The sequence below is a fragment of the Desmodus rotundus genome, chromosome 4 (genome assembly GCF_022682495.2).
Source record: "Desmodus rotundus isolate HL8 chromosome 4, HLdesRot8A.1, whole genome shotgun sequence".
In the NCBI taxonomy this organism is placed as follows: domain Eukaryota; kingdom Metazoa; phylum Chordata; class Mammalia; order Chiroptera; family Phyllostomidae; genus Desmodus; species Desmodus rotundus.
Window position 1 is genome coordinate 57,424,147 of NC_071390.1, and position 24,792 is coordinate 57,448,938.

The 24,792-nt window shown below is 53.3% G+C and overlaps 1 protein-coding gene across 6 annotated transcripts in view; it reads left to right on the forward strand.

Moving 5' to 3' along the window:
* The window catches only part of ZMIZ1 (zinc finger MIZ-type containing 1), a 226,957-nt gene that overhangs the window by 40,477 nt on the left and 161,688 nt on the right, over window positions 1-24,792 (forward strand). For all 6 annotated transcript variants that reach the window (XM_053922731.1, XM_053922730.1, XM_053922735.1 and 3 more), the window contains exon 2: window positions 4,273-4,389. The gene's annotated coding sequence lies outside the window, so the exon portion shown is untranslated. The remainder of the gene's footprint in view (window positions 1-4,272; window positions 4,390-24,792) is intronic.

A 24,792-nucleotide genomic window follows, 5' to 3' on the forward strand; every position in this document is an offset into this window, starting at 1 on the left:
CTGAACAGCTGTCAGCTCACTTCTCGCACCCCCCCCCAATGCTGAGCTTTCCTGGATGACTCTGGGGGGGGCCCAGGGTGGGGGTGTGGGCTAGGAAAGAGCTGCTGCTGGTACCTCCATGAGCTGAGAACCCCCTTCCCCCCTGACATCTTTGCCCCTTCTAAGCTTTCGAATTATTTTTATTTTAATGATGCAGTTAGCTTGCTGCTGGTGAGTCTTCAGATGCGGTAGGGATGGTGTGGAGTGGGGTCTCAGAATCACTAATCTTGGGCCCCAAAGGGACCTGGAAGGTCATCTGCCAGTGCTTCCCCTAACTTTCCAGATGCAAAGGATCACCTGGGAGGACTTATTAAAAATTTAAATGTCTGGGCTGCATTCCAGACTCAGACTTCCATTCTCAGGGGAGAGGCCTGGGAAGCTGTGGGTTTAACAAGCAGCCCAGGTGATTCTTATCATCAGAGGAGTTGGGGAAATACAGAGGCCAGCTCGAGTTTGGATGCTTACAGAACTGAGAGCAACACAGAGCTGATCCCCTCTGCTTGCATGCCTCTGGGGATGGGGCGCTCGCTATCTGTGAGACAACACACCCACCTGTGGAAGACCAGGCCCATCCGGCTGCCCTTATATGCATGGACTTACCTCTCTTACAGGACAGACTGCTTCTCCTGGGTTATCCGTGCCTCTTTGTTGGGCAAGGAACTCTCAGAGAAAATGCCTCAGGGTGAGGCCAGGCATGGGAATGGGGAGGGACTCTCCTCTCCAGGCCTAGGCGCTGGTTCCCAAGGGCAGGCAGGTGACATGGTGCTGTGGCCTGCCCCTGGTGGACTGCAGTGGGCACATCAGTGCACTGTTTGTAGGCACCATGGTAGCACGGTGAGGACTCTGAGGGAGGCAGAGTGCTAGGCCCCAGAGCTGTCTTGGCCTGTAGGGTCAGTCCTCCCACAGGAGGGAAAAATGTGTCTCATCGGAGACTGTTAACTAAGCAAGATCTCACAGATGACAGTGGGTCACATATCCATTGAGGACAGAGCTGGAACTGCCAGAATGGTAAGGGGACCCAGAGAAGGGCATCCAGGCCTGAGGCCCTGGCACTGTAGGTCAGTTGAGATCCCATCCCAGTCACATGAGAGATGTGGAGGCAGGAGAGGGCTCCCACCTTCTGGCTCAGGGCCAATGAAGATTGGAGGGTTTCAGACAGAGCCGATGCCTGTCTGCATGGCACCATAGCTCTCTTTTGCTTTGCCTGGCCATTTGCTTTGTTTTGGCAGAGCTGCAGCCCTGACTGCTAGTCAGGCTTGCTGTTTTATTTTAATAGATAATTAAGAGGAAAGGAATGGTACACGTTTTATGGGTGTCATCGTCCACTGTAAAACAGAGGACCTCTAAAGTCCTTCCCCACTCGGCAGACCCTCTTTGAAACCTGAAGTTCATCCCTGCCCTTGATCTATCTGGGAGAGGCGTGGGTCCAGGGAAGTGCTGGCCAGTGAATCAGACTTGTGATGACCAGTCCTCCCTTCACACCTGAAATCCTGCTCTGATCATCAGTTTCAATCCTTGGGGAGGAGAAAGAAGGGTGCCATCTGTCCCTGACAGGGCCCCTGTTTCGAGAGCTCCAAGAACTGTGGAGACAGAAGGGAAAGACTTAACCCCACATTCAGCCCCAGAGAGAGAGCTGTATGAACACGGACACCTGGGCAAGGCCTGAGTTGCTCAGGGAAGGCTTCCAGAAGGAGGTGCCACCTGCCCTCAGGCTTGAAGCACAGTAGGAAGGGGAAGAGCATCCCAGGTGCAGAGGTATGAAGCAGCACTATGAGTGTGCAGAGACGAGTTAGGTGAATAGGCAGGCCAGGGTGGGACTGAATCTGGTACACTGGGCAGGCAGAGAGCCACAGGTTTGTTTTAGCTCCTACTGAAATATTACTTCTACTCAAAAAAGTGTGCGTATCTTAAGTGTAGCTTGACAACTTGTCATGCAATGAACTCACTCATATATCTATCACACAGATCAAGAAGCAGGACATCCAGGCCCCCCAGACCCCCATACGTGCTCCCTTCTAGTCACTGCTACCCCCTCAAGCATACTTTCAACAGCTTACTATCAGTTATCTATTGCTGCCCCAAACCACCCCAAAACTTAGTGGCTTAAAACAAGGAACCACTATTTACTATGTCTTATAATTCTGTGGTTTGCCTGGGCAGTCCTCTGGTTTCCCTTGGGCTTATGTGACCTGAAGGGCTGGCTGGACCAGAAGGTCAAAGGAGGCCTTAGTCACATCTGGTAGTTGGTGCTGGCTGTTGGTTGGGTGGCCTCAGTTCTCCTCAGTCCCCCAGGAAGGTGGACTGGCTTCCTGCCATGGCCAGGCAGTGTACCAAGGGGGCCAAGGCTAGAAACAGCTGGACCTCTTGAGGCCTAGTCTCTGTAAGTCACAGAATGCCACTTCTGTCAGACCCTGTTGGTCAGAACAAGTCTGGAGGCCAGATTCATGGGCGATGCATAGACTCTACCTCTTGATAGGAGGAGCTGCAAAGAACCTGTGGCCATATTTAGTCCATCACAAGCAGAAAGTAGTAGTTTGGCCTGTCCTTGACCTTTATCTAAGTGGACCTCTTAAGCAGGTTCTCCACTGTGTCTGGGTTTTTTGCTCAACATTAGGTTTGTAAGATTTCTCTCTCTAGTTGGATATAGTTGCAGATCTTTCATTCTTACTGCTGTGTGGTATTCCATTGCCTGCATACATCAATTTATCTAATTCCCTGGTTGATATTTATTTGGGAAGTTTTCATTTTTTGGCCATTATGAATAGCACTGCTGTGAACATACTAGCACACCTGTTTGGCTGACCACATGCCCATGTTTCTGTGGAGGTGGAAATGCTGGGTCATTCTTAGACCACAGGGTGGGAGATACTTCCAAACTATTTTTTCCAAGGTGATGAGTGGTATATGCCCCACCAGCAGTGTTTGGAAGGTCCAACAGGGCTTCTTGGAGGGGAGTGAGGTGGTCAGTGGGGGATTAGAAAAGTCCCCAAGCTAAAGATGGGCAGAGGGATATCTCTGACCCAGTGTTCCCTGTAATATCCCCTCTTGGTCTGCCCCTAGCCTCAGGCCTCCAGGCTAGGGGAAGTAAGGCCATCAGACCAGATGGCCCTATTCTGAGTGTGATCTCTCCTACTGTACATTTTCCTACCCACTGCCCACTCTCTTCTACCTAGCAGCTGCCTTCCATGGCTGGCCTGATCCACCAACAGTCAGGGAAGCTAGGTATCTGCAGGAGCTGATGCATGAGGTCACAGGAGCTGGGGATTGCCATAGCAGCCTTTATCCATGACAACTCTGGGCAGTGGGCGGAGCCAGGAGACTTGGCTTCTACTTCCAACCTTGCTGCTCTCTTGCTGTGAGATCACGGGAGGAAACCCTTCCCCTCTTAGGGCTCCAGTTTCCTTATTTGTAAAATGGCAGACAAGAGTATTGACCTCACTGAGAGTCCTTCCTCTCACTAACCTGATCCCTGGATTTAAGAATCTAACGGGGAATGGCATCAGGAGGCCCTTGGAAAGCCTGATTTCAAGGCACGTGTCAGCCAATTTTGTTCAGCTTGTTCACTGAATACCTTTGCTGCACCATTTATCAGTCACTCATTCATTCATTCATCCTTAACATCAAGCAGTTGTATGGTCTTGCTGGCTTCAGAGGATGGAGAGAGAAACTAGGCTTCATTCCTGCTATCCCACAGCTCTGCCCAGGCAGGACATTGGCCTCTAGAGAGCTGGAGGAGACGTGGTCAGCTAGGCCCAAAGCCACTGGAGGATGCACAAGGAAAGGAGGGGCAGGTCAGAGAGGGTTCCATGGAGGCGTCTGAGTAGAGTCTCAAAGGCCAGGGGGACTTAGAAGGACACAAGTTGGAGGAAAGGGCTCCGGGCAGAGCAAGCACCCAGCCGTCCCAAGGAGCCTATGTGGCTGGGCCCACAGCACTGTGGTGGGTTGTGCTGACTTGGCTGCTGCTGGGGGTACAGGGTACAGAGGGGCTGACCTCACTGCTGGGCTGGTTCTGTATGTATGTCAGGGAGGGCTTCTAATGCAAAGTTCAGGAGATGGATGTTTACTGGGGGCTTGGGGAGCAGCACTCAGTTTCTAGGGTGGTTCCACTTTTGTGGGCCAGCTCAGACTTCCAGGAGATGGCCAGAGGCTCCTGGACAGCTGGACCTAGAGGTCAGTGAACGGGTCTGCGGGCAGAATTAGAGCTCACTGTGCCCTCTTCTTCTGTCTCCATAGGACTTTGCTGCGTTTGTCCAAGTCGGACTGCTGGGGCTGCTCCCTCCTTACCCCCGCCTCCTTTTCTTGACATTCTCGGCAGCCTCAAGTCCTGATCGTGGGCAGAGGCCTTGGCAGGTAAGCATCATGCACTGGTCCCTCACATTGTGTGTCTGCTGGTGGGGGGCCCAGCTGGGTGGCTGATACTATTTTGGGGCCTGGAAATCCAGGAGCTAGACTGTCACACTGAGGAATCAGGGGAAGGGGCTTATTTCTACTTTCACTTCTTCCTTGGTCTTGTCCTGTCAGAGGGAGCCAGACGGTGGGTGGGAGTGTACCCTGGCTCATACTTGGACTTTAGTTTGATTCTGTTGCCAGCTCCCAGTATAGCTTTGGGTAGCCCTCTCCCTCCACAGCTGGGAACCTCACTTCTCTCCTCTCATACATGAGGATATTAACTGTGATGTTCTCTAGCATTCTGAGCACATAACTCTTTGCCAGACCCTGTGCTAAGTACTGTGTGGTTACTGACTTTTTCATCTCCCGAACAACCTTGTGAATTAGGGGCTGTTATCATTCCCATCGTATAGGCAGGAAAACCGAGGCTTGCGGTTGGGAAATGACTTACCCAAGGTCACACAGCTGGCTGAGCCCCCATGGGGGTGTGGCTGCAGTGTACCAGCCCCTAACCCCTGGACTATTCTGTCCCTGGACTTTGCCCCTGCTGGCCTCTCCTGGGGGTGAGGATCAAAGTGATCGTGGGTGACCTCAGTTCTGGATCCTGTCCCAACTGAAGACAAAGGGAGGGGGCTTTTACAAAGTGTCAGTGGCTGCTGGTTGTCTGGATAAGGGTGTGATGTGACATGAACCAGGCCTGGCCTCAGGCCCCTGAAGTGGCACCAGGGCCCCTGCTAGGGGAGGGTTATGTTGGCTGGATAATCCTTTCCCTCTCCCTCCCAAGTTCAGTTTCCCAAGCTTGTATTAAGCACTAGCTGCATACCAGGCTGGATGGCAGGCCCTGGGGTTCAGGGAAAAGGGTGTCCCATTATGTGCTCTACGGGAGAAGCAGGGAGATCACACAGATGTGGAGTGGGCAGGGTTCACAGGTAAGAGGGGGGATCTCTGGGGGAGGTGACCCAAAATAAGTAGCATTTTGGGGAGACAGGAGCAGGATAGAGGATGAGGTTGGTAAGGGGATGCAAAGATTGCAAAGGGCCACAAGTGCAAGGCTCAAAAATTAAACCCTATGGGCAGTGGGGAGCCATGGAGGGTTCTAAGTCAGCTAATGACCTATTAAAGGTGTCTGCATTAAAAAAGCCATTGGCAGGGGCCCAGCTAGAAGCAGGGAGACTAGTGGAACTGTCCCAAGGTCCCAGCAAGATGTCGGAAGCCTCAGCTAGAGCCAGATAAATGGTCGTGGATAAGGAGTGAGAATCACAAGAGGCTAAGACAGGAAAATTGGCAGGATATTCACCTGACTGGTTTCAGGGCAGTGTGGAGACATGAGGAATGGGATAAATGTTGGAGTTGTGAGTGAGTATGAGGAGTCTAGAATCCAGGAAGGCTTCTTGGAGGAGGTAGACCAGGTTGTGGTCCAGAATGTCTCTGAGAGGACTGAGATTTTGATGAGGAAGATGATGGTTTGGGTGGCATTGTTACACATGGGCATGATGTTCTCATCTAGAAGTACAGATACATGTACAAGTCCCAAGGATTCTCTGAGTCCACAGTCATACCGGTGTCTGAATACCTGTGCACTGCATACTCAAGCACACAGACATGTGTGTTTGTAAACCTGCCCATGCATGCTAAGGGTAAACAGATGTGCATGTGCAGGCATACATGAGTGGTTGTGTGTGCAAAAAGACGCACTCCCTCATGTGCATATATACACAGACATCACTCGGTCATGTTACAAACATTCACATGTGCACACAGATAGACTTGCATGCATATACACGCTCACACACATTTACAAACTTCTGTGTTGATGCTCCACACAGATACACAGGCACAAGTTCTCATAACACATGACATTCTTACACACACAGGGACATGCTCATATGCACACACAAGGAAGGATGTGTTCCAAGGAGAAGGAGCTGTTCAGAGGTCTCTGGCTTCTCCCCTACAAAAACTTCCAGCAGCTCCCACAGTCTCTGGACAGCTCTGAACGAAGGCTGTGCCTTGGCCTCTGTATGTATGTCAGGGAGGGTATTTGAGAGGCAGCTGTGTGACCATGGACAAGCTCTTGCCCTTTCCAGGCCTCAGCTTCCTCATCTGGAAGCAGGAACAGCCACCACCCACCCCCACCTCCTGGATAAGGTGAGTCGTGAGGATTAGTAACCACCAACGTACAGTGCCAAGAACAGTTCCTGGACTCCAGAGCTTCAACAGATTGGAACAGTTACTTTTACAAGAAGAAAGCAGGCTATGGGTGGGGTGGGGTGGGGGCACTGTGGGTGTTGCCAGGGGGATGTCCATGGGTCCCTGATCCTCATCCCCTGGGGACTCCATCCCAGCTCCCTGGGGTCTGGGTGCCCTCTGAGTCTTGGGCACAGCCAGTTGGTGGGGTCAGCGTCATCCCTGCTCCATCTGTGCTTTCCCTGTTGGTTGCTGGAGAGTTGGGGTCTGTGGCACCAGTTTTGTGACACCAACCACACTAGAGTCCCTGTGTGGGGACTGGCACATTACCTATGTGAGCTCACTAAATACCCCCAAGAGCCCTGAGAGGGAAGCCTCACCAAACAATTTCCAGATGAGGAAACTGAGGCACGGGGAAGGTTGATGATGTCTTAACGGACGTCTGTCTGCTCACTCGTGTTGGAGCTGAGCTCCTGTCTAGGTCATTGGAAACCTGAATTTGTGCTCTTTTCTCCCCGGAGCTCCCTTCAGGGATAGGTCCACTTTATAGGGGGGGGGGGAACTGAGGCTCTTAGTGGAAGTGGCAGCTGCACCCCAGATTCAAGACTTCCTCTTCCCTTCCCTCCTTCTTCCCAGCAGGACCCCTCCAAGTTGGAGGGCGTTCCCAAGAATGCTCCTTGGATTTCCTGGGTTTTAGCCTGACCCAGAACTCACAGGCAAGAGTGTCCTTTTTTTTTTGCAGAAAAAGGTGGATTTTTCTCTGGGACCCACTATGTGGGCAAGATCTAGTAATTTCTCTGAAACCCTTTTGTAAAATGTCCTTAGTGTGGTCCTTTGGAAACTTGGCCAGCAGGAGTCTTTGGGGTGCCCAGTGTACATTAGGTAGCCAGTTAAGATTCTAGGAGCTTCCGATGCCCGCAGTTGGGGCTAGGGGGAAGGGCCAGTAAATGAACTTTCACTTCTCTGGGACTTCATAAGAGCCAAGCACTCCTCTTAGTCTGTTCTTTTCCTTCTACATCAACCTAGCAAATTTCTCCTCACCTTCCAGTACCCAACTCATCTGTCACCTCCTGGACATCCTTCCCAGGGGTGCTGCACTTCACCCCCAACTGAAGCCCCAGTGCACTGTGGAACACTGGCTTTTCCCCTGGTAAAGAGGTCCAGCCCCTGGCCCAGGAGAGGCCTCAGAGGTGGCTGGGGTGCGAAAGAGGGCCTGGAGAAGCCAGAGGCCCGGCCAGCTGGAGTAGACAAGCCTCCAGCTCTGCTCCTTCCTGCAGGTGATTTGGCCCAGTTTTCCCAGCCAGGCAAACGGGAGCCAAGTGTATGTAGTTCTGACACTTGGGTGAGTCCCACATCAGGCCGCAGGAAAGCGGCCGCAGCAAAGCCTGGACATGGTGAAAGGGTATCTCCTTAAGGGCACTGAAGTGACTCAGGGTGTCAACTCTGGGCCCAGGCTTTGTGGTTTCTCAGCTCTGCCCCTCTTTTCTTTGTGACTTCAGAGTAGTGGCTTAACCTCTCTGTGCCTCATGTCCTCATCTGTGAAATAGGGACAATAGAACCTACCTCACTGAGTGATGAGGAATTCAGGGAATTAAGCCGTATAAATACTCACACAGAACCTGGAATGTGGTTAGTGCCCCCATGCAAATGGATTTATGGTGGACCAGCAGGCGGAGGTGAGTGATAGAGCTGGCCCTGAGGGTTGTGGCCACACAGGGGAGCAACATGGTTGGATTGTCATTTTAAAAATTATGTAGGGGACAGCAGGGATTGGGGTTAGGCTGGATTTGGGTTTCATCTGAGGCAATCCCAAACAGCTGTTGATTAGAGCTCTGTGGGCGGGACATGAGGTGACAGCCACACTCTCTGGCCAGCCCCTGGTTTGTGGCTTTGTGCTGCCAGCATGTGCCATAAGCTGTCAGTCAGCAGACTTCCAGGGTTACATGGGCACAAGGCAGGTTTGGGGCTGGCTACAAAGACCTTAAATGTTAGGCCCAGCCCAGACCATGGCTACGCAGAGCTGGGATTCCAGGGTTCCCATGTGGCATGCCTGTCAGTCTTCAGCACCAGCTGAGAATGCACACCCCCTCTCCCTGCCTGGAATTTGTTGCCTACAGCCCAGGCCCTTCCACCTCCAGCCTTTGCAACCTGCCCTAACCCTGAAACTCCTACCCCAGCCTGGGGCTGAAAATAGGCTAAGGCCCACTGTTCATTCCTGCCTGAGATGGAACGCTGCCTGTGTGAAACAGATGGGGCTGCTGTCCTGGCAGACCCTCTGGGCAGGACTTTCTTTTAAGCCTCGGTCCTGCTACAGACCTGCCTTATGACCTTGGACAAGTCTCTGCCCCTCTCCTAGCAGTTGTTCATTGGTCAGAGGGGTGGGACAGGTTAGGGGATCACAAACTACAATGATCTCAAGGGCCCCAACAACTCAGAGAAGCTTGGGAGGGAGCATCCCCACTGTGCAGATGAAGAAACTCAAAGCACAGAGAGGTTAAGAAACGTATGCAGGGTCACAGAGCTATTGGCGCAGTTGGGATTCAGCCCAATGTTATCTGACACCATTATAAATACATGTTTTCCCCACCACATCTGTCTGTGGCAGGCACTTTCGTACCTGCCAAAGTTTGCTGGGTCATCCATTCACTTCCTCAGCCAGAGTGTGTTATGCCAGGCATCCAACAGTAAATCTGCATTTGAGGAGCTGGGTGAGCACAGCCCCAGCCTCTGGCAAAGATCACAGAGTCTCCAGTGTAGATTATGTTAGGTGGATGCCATCAGTGGTTGAAGGCAGTAGGAGCTGGGAGGATCAGCTAGCTCTTCTGTGATGCTGGAAGATGCAGGCAGCGGAGACTTCCTGGAGGAGGGGTCTGGGTTCCTACACAGTAGAATGGAGGTATATGGTCTTCCAGGGTCTCTCTACAAGTTGGTGAGGTGGATCAGGAGTTTAGCTGGAGAGAAAGATTTGTTTGGCCACCACTGGACGCAGGTGCTAAGGTAGCTCCTGAAGACCTCAAAGGCTGTGCCTCAGAGTTTGACCTTGATTCTGCGGAGAGTGGGGAGCCAAAATGGACTGTGGAGCAGCAGCAATTCCTCTGGAAAGGCTGAGAGGAGAGAGCTGGCCTCCACCTACCTCTTCAGCACCCTGCTTCTTCTGCGGTCTCTTGTGGACCTGGGGCTGGAGCTCTTTATCAGAAGAAAAGCCGGTCTTCCACAGTGCTGAAATGTGAGGCTGCCCAGGGTGGGGCTCAGGTGCCACCCTCTGTTGCCACCATTTGTGCCCCTGCTTGGGTTGGAAGGGAGATATAGATGAATCTGTTCAGTGATGTGATGGGGACAGAGAGGCCTACAATTCAGCTTAGGGTCACACGGCATCATCATGGCAGGTGTACGAGGTAAGCAGGCCAGGCAGGAGGCATCCTTCCTATGGTGGGGGTTGGGGGGCGGACAGGTCTTGGTCCCACCCCTGGCTCTCCCAGGGTCCAAGGGAATCCTTGCCAGTTGTATGTGATCACCTGTGTAGGTGCTCAGGGCTGTGTGTGTGCTCCAGGGACCCATCACCTTGGCCACCAAAGGGTCTTTCCCAGGACAAGCTGGGATTGGTAAACTGGCCTTGAAGCGTTCCTTCAGTGTTACTCACCTCCGGGTGCTTCTTCCTCCCACTGGTGTTTGTTCACTAGGTACTCACTGAGCTCTGGAGTTTGAGGAGAGCCACGCCCATGCCCTATGTCCCTGGGTCCAAAGCCTCAGTGAACTTGAAGGGAGGGAGCAGACACTGGGTGGGGCTGCAAGGGTGGCATCTTTACTTGAATCATAGCATCCTGGCCACCTTTAGGAGCAGTGGTCTTTAGAAATTACCTGGCCCAACCCCCCATGGTACAGATGGGGAAACTGAGGCTCAGAGATAGGAGGGTAGACCCCATTGCCTCCAAGCGTGGTGCTCCAGGATTTCAGCTGAGCTCACTGCTACTCTAGCCTGCTTTGGATGCATGACAGATGTAGCCGCTGGCAGGGTGCAAGACCTGCAGCAGTAGTGACCTAGCCTTGGGACATGGTGTTTGCAGAAAGGCAGGATGGGCCCCAGAGGGGTAGGGACTTCAGGGAAGTATGGCCAGGGAAGTTCTGGGAGTCTTTGGAGATCCACCCAGAACCAGGACTGAGAACTGTGGAGGGCGGGCTCAGACCTGGCTGTGTTTGTCCTGGTTTGTATTCCACCTCCTGTAATCACCACCTCCCGCTGAGCCTGCTACCATTAGGGCTTCTCTTCCCATCTGTTCACCCAGAGAGCTGAGTGAAGCCTGAGTCAGGGCTCGATTTGAAAGCTGACAAGATGCAAGGGGATGAAGAAGGAAAGTGGACTTGGGAAATCAGGGGCCACCCATATTCCTCATCAGCCCCCTTCACCAATCCACAGCAGGGTGCCCAGCGGCCTGCTGTTTGGAAGGCTGCTGGATCTTTGGTACCGGGGACAAGTGTCTAGGTGCTCCAAGTGACTAGAGGGCAGGGAGGGCATCCTGGAGGAGGTGGAGCTTCAGCTGGCCCTGAAGAATGAATGTGACTTTGAATTGAAAACACCCCAAGCAAAGGGACCTGCGGGGCCAAGGCCCAGAGGCAGGTGTACTTGGAGCAGATCAGTGGGACTGAGATTGGACAGTGAAAGAATGAGGCTGGAGATGCCCCCTAGAGGCCAGATGGCAGAAGAAGGGAGTATGTACTTTGCTTCTGACTTGCTAAAAGCACCCCAATTCTGTGTTTCAGTTTCCCTTGGATCTCCCTGGAGCTTCAGGCACCCGGCGGCCACAGCAGGCCAGTGCCTCAGTGGAAGGTCCACCTTTGGGGAGGGTGTGAGCAGGTGCAGGATCCCGGGCTTTTCTCCTCCCCCAGGAGTTGGGCAGCTGGCTCAGGATACTGCTGCTAGAACCAGGGCTTTTCTCTGGCTAGGGACAGTTGACCTCAAACTCTCACCAACAAGGATGGAGGGGGTATTAGGCCCCCTGAGGCAGTATGGGCTAAGTAAGTGTCCAGCTCCCAGAGTGCACTTCAGAGCTGAGAGTTTGGGATAGGCTTCCCCTCTCTGTCCTGCTTTTGGAGAAGGGAGGGAGTTGGTAGGTGGCCTTCTAGAATGCCATGGGTAGGCTCAGATCCCAACAGAGAGGAGGTAACCCTTTGAGCCCTATGATCTGCTGTGGGCCCTGTGGGTGCCTGGTGCCCTTCTGGGTATAGACCCTCACTTGGCTCAGCCTGGATTGTATTTGCTGAGCCTCCACTAACCCATAGTGGCCTCTCTGTCACTCTCTCCTATCAGGCAGCCACAAGCTCTTGGATTCCCAGCATCTGGGATTGTGCAAATTCTCCCAGCAGCCAGCTCAGGCCCTGTCTGCTATAGGCCGGCCCAGGTGACACTGGGGAAGCCCGAATTCTTTTTTGAAAAACACTGCAACCTCCCCACAGCATGAAGGGCAAGCTGCCTTCATGCAGAGTCTCTTTGTGATCCTGGCTCCTGTCACGACCCTTGTAATATCAGGTGGGCTTAGCAGGGGTCCATTTTCCAGAAAAGGAAACTAGAGTCAAGAGAAGGGAGATATGAGACTTGGCCAGGGTCACTCTGCCAACCCGGGACTCCAGCCCAGGATTCCAGGCCTCTGGTCAAGCTCCTTTTGAAACTGATCCAGTGTTTCCTGCTCAGGGCCCCCAGACAGGTGGGGCCAGGGCTTGGGAAGAGGAGGTGGAGGAAGAGAGCCCTAGGGGGTCCAGGAGCTGGAGGGCAAATGGCCAAGTCACTGTCTCTTCTCCTTAGCTCCAGCTACTTTAATTAGTGGGGTCCACCGGTGGCACTGACATTTACCTGGTGGGGAGGAGGGCCTCCCTCTTGAACCAAGATGCTAAAAATAACTGGGCCCAGCTTCCTGGGGCCCCTGCCCAGCCAGCGCCAGCCTGCCTCGGTGACATTTTTCCTGGGTGCTAGAAGCTGATTTCTTTGTGAGTATGCAGTTCTTGTGCTAAGGACTTCCTAGGGGTTAGGACAGCAATAGCCTTGCATGCTCAACTCCTGAGACTGAAGAGGGGTCCCTGCAAGGCCTACCTACTCCCTAGGTATGAGGTGATGGGCCCCTGCCTGAACCCTGGCACCCACCCTCTTTTCTCCCTGGGTGCAGTACCCTGCCAGGCTGGCTACTCTACCCCTGGGTACTTGGGCCCCCCTCCCTTGAACTGCCGGAGTTTCTCCAGTGCTACCTGGACCCTAAGTGGATGGGAGACTGTGGTCCTCATCCTCAGAATTACCTAGTGCTCACCTTGAGCCCTGTACCATGCCCAACACAAGTGTAAGGTCGTGGCCCCCTGCCCTCACACTGCCTGTTCACCCTATCACGTGAGTAGCCAAGAGGAACGCAGACTTTGGAGCTGGATACGTTTAAACCCATGTGTGATCTTAGCCTCTGTATTGTCATCCCTGAGATGAGCAGCACAACTGACCTGGTAGTGTTGTTGCAGGAATTACACAAGATCATGTGCAGAAAGTGCCAGATTCAGAGAGCCGGGCCCATGGGGCAGTAGGAGGCACAAACACCTCTGGGGCTTTCCTTTCTCTTGCTGTGTAAATAGACCCTAAAAACCTAATACGTTTGGTTGGTGTGTTTGGACCAGGAGGGGACAGTCTGCCTGTTCTTGGCACCTCCAGAGTGGCCTGCGACCCCTGCCCCACTGTGTCCGTCCAGTTCTTGTCCTGGGTAGTGTGACCAGAATTGTGTCAGCGTTGGCCTACATGCCCCTGGCTGTGGGGTCACTAGCCCACTGGAAATGAAAATTGTTTTCTGAACCTGTCCACTCTGAGAACCAGGGCCAGTGGCTCAGCCTCCACACCTCGGTTTCCCCATCTGAAAATGCAGGTAATAATGGCCCCTGCCCCATAAGCATTGTGAGATTAAACTAGGTAAGTACACACAGTGCTTTGAATGGGTCCGGCATGGGGTGAGCGCTCGGAGTGTGTTAGCTGTAGCAGTAGTAGTGGCAGTTGGTGGCAGTAACAGCGACCACCTGCCGTTTGTTGAATGATTAGTATCAGATGCTGTGTCAGCCGCTAAGCACTTTACATACATTATTTAGTCTTCATGGCAATCATACACGAGGTCCTCCTATAAGCTCTATATTCCAGATGAAGGAACTGAGGCACAGAGAAGTCACACATAGTCTGAAAGTGGTAGAACTGATCTGGCAGATCTGAGTCAGCCCTGCCAGGGTGACCAGCCATTCAGGATTGCCTGCGACTATCCGGTTTTAGCGCTGGAAGTTCCACATCCCAGAAACCTCTTGGTCCTGGGCCCACCAGGACAATTGACATGTTCCACTCCTAAATCCACTGGGCACCCTGACCCCTTCCTTGACTCTAGAGATGGCTGCTGCACTCTGTACTGGGCCCCCTCCCACACCTTTGCCCAGCCTCTCTCCTCTTCACCCTCCCCTCTGCCAGCTCTAGTGGCATGGGTCACATCCGGTGGGTCCTAGGCTGCCCCTCACCAGCCCTCAGTCTCCTCATTTGCACCAAGGACTTTGGCACCTCTGCTTCCTGCTTTCTAGAGACACTCTGGAAAACTCCCTGAAAAGAGGGAAGGCGGAGCAAGCCCCCGCCCCCAGCCCTAGCTCCGGCAGCCTGGAGAGATTGCACTGGCCCTTCCGGTGCATTGATGGAAAGCACTGCTGACAAAGAGAAAGGTCAGCAGGGGGGCAGAGCGGACTTGGTGGCAGCCTGCTAGCCAGCAGTACCCTCCCCCAGGTCAGGCTTCCTGGGGGGAAGGGCCCAGTGTTCCTTGGGCTCCTGCTCAATTCATATTGACTCAGGCAACTGCTGGGTCAGCGAAGTGGCTGGGGAGATGCCTGAGTGGCGCTGGACACCTCCCTCTCCCTCGCCCCCACAGTTGGTTCGATGCTCTTAACCATCTCTGGCTCTGTGTCCCATTTAACACACACACCCTCTCCTGGCATTTAGGTCTCACCATCTTCTTGCCTCTCAATGACCAAACCCTTACCAGCCCTCCACTGCCCTCCCAGGCTTCCCACTGTCATCAGAAATAAGTCCGAATTCTGAGGCTGATGTTAATGCCTTCTTGAGTTCAGTGAGGCAGCCCAAAGCTGCCAGTCCTTCCCCAGGACTCCAGTCTGCTGTCCCTGCCCTCACACAAAGGCGGAGCCTTCCCTCGGCCCTCTCTCACTGCCTGGGCATCTCTTCCCTCCAGGCATGACTTTCCAGGAACTAGCTCATCACTTTTCTCCACAGGCGCCCCTACCCAGGGGCAGTAGATGTAGGGGTAGGTGAGGAGTGGAATCGGTTGTGTGTGAGGTAGCAGTGCACCCTGAGTGTCCTCACCAAGGCTGCAGCACAGAGCTCATTATGACCAGGATACCTGCGTGATGCACAACCACTCCATGCCATTCCTCGACTTGCCCTTGGACAGTCTGGTGCATCTCATGCCCCGGCTCCTGGAGGGGAGGGCAGGAGGTGTCTGTCTCCCAAGTGTACAGGGAGGCCAAGCCCCCAGGAGGGCAGGATATTCAGTGGTTAGGGCACAAGCTCTGGGGTCTGACCCCAGCTTCTTCACGTACTAGCTGTGTGACCTGAGGCAGTCACTTAACCTCTCTGAGCTTCAGTGGTGTCCTTTGTGAAATGTGGGTAATAGTCTGTTTTTCACAAGATGGTGAGATTCAATGAAATGACACGTATTTAGTGTTCCCAGGGTCCTGGAACATTTTGAGGATTAATAAAGTCAGCTTTCATCATCATCATCATCAGGGAAGGCAGGGACCATATCCAAGAAATGAGGGCCTTCTCCTCCAAATGGGTGTCTCCTGGTTATTTGGACCCTCCTCTTCTGCCCCGCTGTGTCCCCTCTCTGTCCTTTGTCCTTTCCCAGCACTCCTCTCCCATATTTCCTAAAACCCCAGGAAGGCCTCCGGTTGTCACCTACCTCATCCACCCTGTTCCCTTTGAATGCTTTTGGAGCTGGGGCCAGGATTTACTGTGTTTCCCCCATGGTCTCATAGGTGCCTAATGAGAGTTTTTGTGGGTTGAACCAATGTTCACCAAGCCAAAGTCACTTCCAAGAACAACAGAGCAATGACTAGCCAGGCCTGTGGGCTCATCTGAAGGCTGTTGAGGGATATTTTGAAACCAGACCTGAGCCACCTCCACAGGGTCACAGCCCATGCCCAGTCTGGCCTCCTGGATTCAGAGGTTTGGGGGAGGTGGGGAAGGGGCAGGGGGGCAGCACTGGGGTTGGGCCTCCCTGTAGGAAGGTTTTGCAAGGCTGCTTTCTCTCAGGTCCTCTGAGCTGTCACTCCCTGTTTTGTTTGACCCAATCCTTTCCCCTCCCCCACAGTTCTCTGTTAAATTGTGTTATTATATTTAAACAAATCAATTCCATTGCAGAGTTTTTCCTGTCCTAATGATGAGTTTTCAGCACAAATGCCATTGATTTCTCACAGCCCTGAAAACCAGTTGATGAACAGCACTGGGCTTGTCTTTGGAGAGGTACTTAGAGCATTTCTGCAAGGCCCCCCTCATCTGCCGTGCACTGCCCCCATCACCGCCCATCCCCCACCCTCACCCCACATGTCACCACTGCCTGCAGTGGGGCTGAGGCTGTGTGACAAAGGGAGACCCGCGGTGCCCGCCAGCAGTGGAATGTCATCACAAGAGGCCCCGCCCCTTGTGCTGGTGAAACAGTCATAGTGGAGATTTTTTATTGATTTTGGCCCAAGGCAGGAGCACAACCTACAGAACAGAGAAGTGGTGCAGTGTGATCTTTGTCTTCCTTCCAAGCTCAGAGCGCAGTCCTGAGAGTGACAGCTGCTCCCATTTCTAGAACTTGGTGGGCTGCCTGTCACTGCTCTTTTAAAGGGGTGGTTCGGAAAGTTAGAGAGCTGTCCATGCTGGCGAGTGGGCACTTCCCTTTGTGAAATCCTTGGGAACCTCCAGGATCAAAGTCAAGGCTAGCTAAACCACTAGGCAGCGCTTTGCCTTTCAGATTACTGCCAGGAGCGAGGACTTGTTTGAGCTTTTCCATGACCCCAGGGCTTGGGTGGGCAGGCGTTTTTGTTCCCAGTTCGGAGCCGGAGATGGACAACCTGAGTGGAGGGCATCACTGGAGTGGGGAAGCACTCCAGGCCCTGGGTCAGCCTTTGTGCTCATATCTGTGTGACAGGGAAGGAAGCTCCTCTTACTACCAACCAGCCTTTTTGCCACCCCTTGACCCACCCCTGATCTTTCTCTGTCTGCTCCACCCAGATTGTCATGTGGAGGGACCTAGGTGGTCATCAGGCAGGGGTCTCAAATCACTGGCCGCAGCATGCTACGCAAGCCTGTGAAGTGGACTGGAGTAAGGCAGGAGGGCTTGGCACAAGGCAACTGGAGAGTGCCTGTCTCACCTAAACCCCTAAAAGTCACAGGGGTTTTAGTAACCCCGTATCCACAAAACTATATGGCATGGGGACTGGGGATGGGACTATGGGCTGAATTTGCCACTGCCTCTCAGGAATTCTAATTCAAGCCTTTGTTTTGGAGACAAGAATGTGTGGCCCGGAGTTGGGAGTGGCTCTTCAAGGTCACAGCCCTTGGCAATGGTAGAACTGGGGTTTGAGCAGGAAAGGAGGGGTGGTGTGGTAGGTGGTGTGGTAGGCTATCAGGTAATGCTGCTTCTCCTCCCCCCTGGCTTGGTGAGGCTTCCGCAGCAGTCAGGGCTGGAGGCAGGGCAGGACAGGGAGCTCTGTTTTGGGGAGATAGGCCCCTCACTCAGGAGTCCCAAGAGTGGCCCACTGTGGCCCCCCTTCCCTTTGCCCTCAGAGTGGTTATCCTCCCTCCCTTCCCTACAGACAAACCTCCTGTCCCTCCTAATCAGGTTAGGCTCCTGCTCTGTGCTTGCTCTGCGGAGCTGTACCAGCTGCCTCTAATGGCCTGTCGACCTGGCCCTCTCCCTGGCTCTGGGGGTGGGGGAGGGGAAGCTAAGAAAAGAGCTGTGGGTGGGAAGGGTGCCCCTCCATTTAGACCTTTTCAGGCTTCCAGGATGAAGTCCAAACCCTTAGCTTGGCATCTGGGACCCATCGCAATGAGACCCTGCCTATTTCTCCAGCCTCCATACCCCAGATACTCCCATTCCTGTAGTGTCAGAATGCTATTGCTACCTCCCTGCCTTTGCACATGCAGGTCCTTTTGCTACCTCCCACCTCAGAAAATTTCTACACATCCTTCAAAACCCAACTCTTGGGCTGCCTCCTCTCAGGTCTCATGCCCCTGTCCTTCCACTGGGGGCTCCACTGGTCTGGAACTTAACCATTAATCCCACTGTTTGGGTGCACTGTTCCTAGACCTGGTTCCCTGTGAGTTCCTGGAGGAAAGAGAATATTTTAGAAGAATATGCCTCAGAGTGCAGCATAGAGAAGTGCCAAGTGAAGAATCAGGGCCAGCAAAGAAGAGAGGAATGGGGACCAGCGGAGGGAAAGGGAAAGCAAGAGTGCGTGGAACACCTGTTCCCAGCCCCTCCACACCACTCCAGCCTACCTGCTGCCAGGGAGATCATTCTCAGCGACACATAGGGGGCCTGAAATAGACACGTGGGGGCCCTGGTGGTGCACTCTCACAGTCCAGCGCTAAGCACCCCACTGTTCTTGGCCACTGAAGCTCCCTCTGTTCTCAGGGCCCTGCCCCTGCAGCCCAGGCCTCACCCCTGTTCCTGCTAACTTTGTTTTATAAATAGACTATATAAATAGGCTCCTCTGATTCCTCCGAGTACGAAACGTGTAAGGACTGGGGCACTGCTGCAGGCATAATCGTACTACCGAATCCGTCGTCTGACTAATTACCATTCATTTTGCATTTATTTCTGCTAATTAAAAAGAGAGAAACTCCTAACAACTTTTACGTAAATACCATACTTGTTCTGTGTTAAGATGGGATGCTAATTTGCTGGTGATTAGCTGATTATCTAATTTTATAGCTGTCATGTAGGATGGCCCAGTCTCCTCTCTTCACCCCCAGGTGCTACCTGAGGCCCCCAATCAGGTGTTGGAGGAAAGGGTCAAGGGAAGTCCCCATAGGTCGCTAGGGGTCTCTCTGGGGCTCATGGGTCACCAGGAGCACTACATGTCACTAAGGTTCAGGGGGCTGCAGTCTGAGTGACAGAATTGGAAGGAACCTTTGCCTCATTCACTGTTTCTGTACCGATGTAGAAACTGAGGCTCAGAGAGGTCTAGCATTTCCCCAGTAAGACAGTGGTAGAGACTGACCCCTGACCCATCTGCCCGGGCTACCCCTCCAGTGCTCATCCCAATGGATAGAGCTATTGTCAGGAGGAATTTGCAGGAAAATGACTTTATCTGCAGCAAGAGAAGTATCTGGACCAAACTCCAGCCCAAGTGGAGGAGAGATGTAGCCTGGTCTAAGCCCTTGGTGCAAACCAAACCTTCTTATACCCTTCTGGGAACCTGAGCCTCCTCCCACTTTTCCATCCAGCCCAGGGCTCTACTCCTGCAGCCCCCTGACCTCGCTTACCAAACCTCACTCCCCAAGCTTGCCCAAGACCAGCCTGCACTCAGTCCCAGCCCTTGTACACTGTGGACTGTCAGGACACGTGCAGAATGTGAACTCCAGATCTCAATACTATGTATTTTCATGTGAATTGGAAAAAGATATAATTAATACGTCAAACCTGGAACTTTTCAGATGGTATTTCTTTGGTTAAGTAAAAATAAAGTGATTGGCTCAAAGTGATTTAAATAACAATATATAAATAATTTAGGATAGAGCTTACAGTATCTAGTAACTGAAGCTGAGGACACACTTAGGGAAGGCCTGAGAGCATCAGGTCAGGAGACCAGGCGGATGAGGCCAGGGTCAGCAGTGGCACCGAGGGCAGGAATGGCCTGTCCTGTAGGCCACCATTGCCCCATCCCATACCCAGGCCAACAGTACCCCAGGGTCATGCCCTTCTCTCCCTGGCCCTGCATTCAGTAGGAATTAGTCCACCACAACGGAATCGTTTGCCTTCAGAGACCATTTAAGTGGGAAGCCAGACCATTTAAACTCTGTTTCAGGGAAGCCAGGAAGTCAGACTGCTCCATGTCACCCCTAGTGACGAGGTGCAGATGAGTGACTTCACGGGGACTCCCTGGCTGGCACAGCTCCCCAGGTGTTGGTAGTCAAGACCCTGGCTTACCCTGTTCTCTCTTTCTTCCCGAACAGTCTGAAAATGGCCAATTCTAGATGTAGAGGGAAAATGGCTTTGACTAGGCCAGGTGTACCTGGGCAGCCAGAGAGGTCAGAGCTCAGGGTTCTGGACCTGGCTGCACTCTCTGGAACCTCAGTCTCCTCTGTAAATTATGATGCCACAGGCTGTCATGCTTTCCTTCCAGGGTTGCTGGAAGGAGTCCGAGAGCCTTGTGCAAAACGCCCCTCAGAGGAGCGCTCAGTGCAGCTGGTGGTGAACTGATAACCCCCCCCTCGGCCACCCACCCGCCGCCACCGTGTCTGTGCGAGGTGACCCCACTGCCGCCAGAGATCTCCCGCTCATCTGCCCTTTTATCGCCCTGCACACAATCAGGGGAAGCCTGGAAGGCCGTGGGGGCTGGGCAGATGGAAAACAAAGAGAGAAAACAAAGGCACTGTTCCGAGGAGGCCAAAAGGCAGGGTGCCTCCTCCCTCTGTTGCCTTGGACAGCATGGCCCACCAGCGCCTGGCCTTGGTCACCCCCAGGCTGCTGGTGACCTGCCCCACCCCTACAGAGACTAACCTCAGACCTCACATGGTGTCACCACTTGCTGGGTGACCCTTGACAGGTCACTTTTCCAAGCCACCCTTTTCTTATCCGTAAAATGAGAGAGATGGACAGCATGCTGCATGACCTTCAGCAAACCCTCCCCCCTCCCCCCACCTGGAGTCCCTTTTGGGTTGGTCCGACCCTTCTCTAGGACACTCCCCAGCCTCAGAAAATCCAGTGGGTACCCACTTCTGCCCATAGAGAGGATTCCAGCATGCCCTGTGCAGCCATAAGGCAGCAGAAGGCCATACACTATAGAGACCTTGGTGCCAGAGTGTAAGCATTTGTGTGGAATGGAGGAATGGTTTAATCGGAACAGGGCTTACCTCCGTTTCGGCCCTTGGTGGCTGCTGCTGTTGGAGCCTCCGAGGAAGGAAAAGCTGTCCTGGGCCCTCCAGAGCATCAGCAAGGAGAGGGGTTGAGGGCTCCCAAGAGCGCCAAGGCCAAGCTATTTGGGTTCAGGTCATCTGGGTTCATATCCTAGCTGGGTGACCTTGGGCTGCTTTCTTAACCTTTTTGTATCTGTATTCTCCTCTGTTAAAATGGGTATAGTACCTACCTTATAGGTTGTGGTTACATTAAATGAGTTAATCCACATAAAGTACTTCAAAAGGCACCAGATAAAGATCCATTAATGTTGGGTACTATTCTTGTCATCAGTTTCAAAACTCTTATTGGTTAGAAGTGGACATACTGGGGCACCCAGGGAGCTTCAGCCTCTAAGCCCCTCCCCTACACTGTGCTGATCAAGGTGGGAGTTTTGCTGGCAGCTGTGGAGGGTTCCAGGTGGGAGGGCACCAGGTGGCTGTGAGGTACATCTCTGTGTAAGCATTTCCGGTAACAGTTTGAAGGGGCGTGATTGCTAAGGCTTTGGGAATTTGTTGTCATTTGTTTTCTCATTCTAAATACGTGTTTGTAATTTTATGTATATTTCTAAAGAGGACCTCCAAAGTAGTGTAAGCTTCAGGCCCTGCCAACCTGGACCACCTTTGCTTACTTCTGTTACCATTATTGTATTTCCAGGGCTGGCTCTTGCCTGCCTGCTTTTCAGCCCTTGCAGAAGGAAGGCCTGGGCCTTCCAGGCCTCGGGGCTGGAGGAACCTAACTTCTCTCCCTGTAGAGAGCCATGTTATATGTAGGCCTGCCACTGAGCATCCCAAACTGCAGTCCACACCCCCCAGCCCAGGCTGAGGAACCTCCGAGGAGGGCAGGCAAGGTGAATGGGACCCTAGAAAAGATCTCCTGAAGGAGACCCTAGATGTGCAGGGGTCCCCGCCCTTGCATTGTAGGCCGGAGCCCTGCCCCCTTCTGTCCCACTACCCCAGCCTGTGTGTGCCCCTGTGGGCAGGCACGAGGGGCCATTGGAGCCGTGGGAAGCAGGTTGCTGAGTTGGAACAGTTGCCCCTGAGGCTGTCACCAGGGTGGCTGGCTGTGTGCCCAGCCCCGGATTTTGTGCAGGGTGGAGGCCCAGGATGGTCCCTGCCCTCAGAGCTCTGGAGGTAGCTGGAACCACAACATTCACACCTGGAAGGGCGAGGAGTGGGCAGGGGGTTGTGGTGCTAACATCTCAGAGAGAGGAGTCAAGAGAGCCTGGAGGTTGTGAGGGCTGGACACTGGGGGAGGGCCTTCTGGAGGGGGGCCTTGTCTGGGGAGGCTCCCAGAGGAGTGGGCGCCTTGGGCCCTGGCGCCTCCACTGGCAGCAGGGCCTCTTGCCCCAGGCTCTGACAGGGACATTTATAACTCACAGCTGTGCTGTCCTGGGCCCAACTGACTGTGGTAAACCGATCTGGCTTCAGGAAGTCTCTTCCCGAGGCCACTCCCCACCCCGACCCCACACTCTCCTTCACCTCCTGATACCCACATCCTGTTCTAGGCAGGAGGGGCAAGCAGCCCAGTACTCAGCCAGGGGCCTAGCCAGGGTCTCCAACTTCTGGGCGGAGCTGGAGAAGTCAGAGAAGCTGAGTGAGGCTGAGACTTTCAAAGTAGAGCCTCTTGGATCACCAGGATCTACCCGTCAAGGCACACCCAGCAAGACCCATGCACATAGAGAGCCAGAGGCCACCCTAGAACCTTCAGGAACTGAGGACCAAGAGCTCAGATTGTGGAGCCCAGGGGTGCATCCTGTGCTTCCAGGTCGAACCAGAGGGGGCTATACTTCTAGTCCCTGCTGACCAAGTCCAGCCTGGTGGAGCCTAAAGGAAAGGGGGAGAGGGGGTCCAGAGGCCTCAGAGAATGCTGGGGAGAAATGTCATCTTGGACCCCAGGCCTCAGCGTGGCCTGCGGCCCTGTGCTGGGACATGCCATCCTGGGACCAAATTCTTCACAAGACCTGTGCCATTTACCTAGATCCTCACAGCAAAGTTCATGCTGGGGAGAAGAATGGTATCGCCCAGCGCTGGGAGGAACGGGCCACATTAACAGCCAGCAGGACACTGTGACTCCGACCCCCTTGCCTCCCTGGGCCCCATTTGCTAACTAGTTCTTGGGTCCCGTCAAGCAGCCATCCCTCCCCACCACGCTCTTTCTCCTTCCGTACAAGAGGGTCAATAAACAATAGTGAGTTTGCCAGGGCTTCACCTTCGTAACTCTGGTAACTTATGAAAAATTCTAAAATTAGTACTTGAATAAACATATATTTTAGTTTCGTTAGTTAAATTTTTATTAAAGTAGATTAGAAATATATAACTAGCATATCAAACCAATTATTTTATGGATATGACTGCTTTGGACAAGACCAGATTTATTGGGACTAAAAGAAAAAGTGAATTGATGTAAAGATAAATGTCATTAAGTCATCATACAAACAGGACTCAGTGAGGACTCAGCCAGGACCAGGAGGCACGAAGGGCACGGGAGAGGCCTGAAGTTTACGGAAAACAAAATAAATAATGACCGGGGCCCTTCTCTGTTTTAAACTCTGTTTCTAGGCCTTCCCTGTCCGTTGTCAGCAAAATGGCCAGCCCTCCCTGCGCGAGGAGACGGGCAGGGGCGGGGTGCAAGCGGGTTTGCCGGGGAGGTGTGCTCACACAAAATGGCTCCAAGTGTTGGTCAGAGGTCTGGCGAGCAATTCATAATGAGGAAGGAATTCAGGCAGGGGTCAAAGAGTGGCTTTGGAAGTGGCTGCCGGCCGTGTGAGATAATTCCCAGGAGCCAGGCACGGCCCAGAGAGGAGAACATGGCAGGGGCTCATAGGCCCTGCTAAAAATACCCCGATAGCTTCTCCCTATTCCCCCGCCTGGGGGCCCCACAGGAAGGCCATGGCTTTCTGCTTTTCTCACCAGGAAGAAAGAGACAACACAAAGCCCCTGAGTCCCAGAAGAAACAAAACTTAGATAGTTTAAAGAGTCCTACTAGGAGGAGTTGGCTTGCCTGTTGGAGTGCTGCGAGCTGTGATGAAGCAGGCACCTGGGGAGTGCTTAAGTGGCCCAAGAGGCCAGCAAGATTAGCTCAGTGGTGGGGGACAGAGTTGGGAGACAGTGCACTGCTGTCTGTGTCCCTGGCGGCTCACACGTGTCTGTCTCTCTCCCTCCCTGTGTACCCAGGATGAGGAGGACGCTGTTGGCGTCAGACCAATGCTGTGAGGGGAGTGAGAAGGGCCGTGGTCTGTCTGTCAGCTGCCAGACCCAGAAAGGTAACAGCAGACCCGCGATGCCCCGATGCCCAGGCCACACTGCTACCTTCACCTGAGGTCTGGCCAGGGGCGAGGGCAGCAGTCTTTCCTCCGAGCCCTTCCTGACCCAGGCTGCAGGGCTTCTCTACAACTCCGTATGTGTGTCCAGTACAAAATGCTTCTGGGCTTCAGTTTGTCCATCTCTAACATGGGTCCCCCAATTCTCGAAGATTCTGTGAATTAGTTTGGCCTGACTGTTTTTTGGAGTTAAGCCATATTAGAGCCTGACCCAGGTTGAACTCTGGGGGCACAGCCAGGGATCCTCGCCCATGTGAGTGTCACATTAAGGCCTCCAGATCACCAGGGGCAGCCATGGCTTGGGGAGAGAGGATTTTCTAAGGCACACTTGGCCGGAGAGGTATGTCACTAGCGATGTGACTAAGGCAGTATTTGAAACTCCAAAGAGATTTCCCTGACAGCTCTGTGTAAGAATTATTGTCTATATTTTTAGATCATGGGACCAAGGCTCAGGGAAGGTAATGGGCTTGCCAGGGGTCCACGGCAAGCTCTGGCTACATCAGAGCAGCTCAGCTGTCTCCCATTTGCCGTATCAGCTTCTGCACTTTCACTACACTACACTGGTCTGGCCCATCCTGCAGCTGTTGATCCCAAGCAACCACCGGTCTTTATTTTGTACCTGTGGTGGACCTGTCCATCCACCCATCCTTTATCCACTCACCTACCCATCTAGCCATCTGTCCAGTC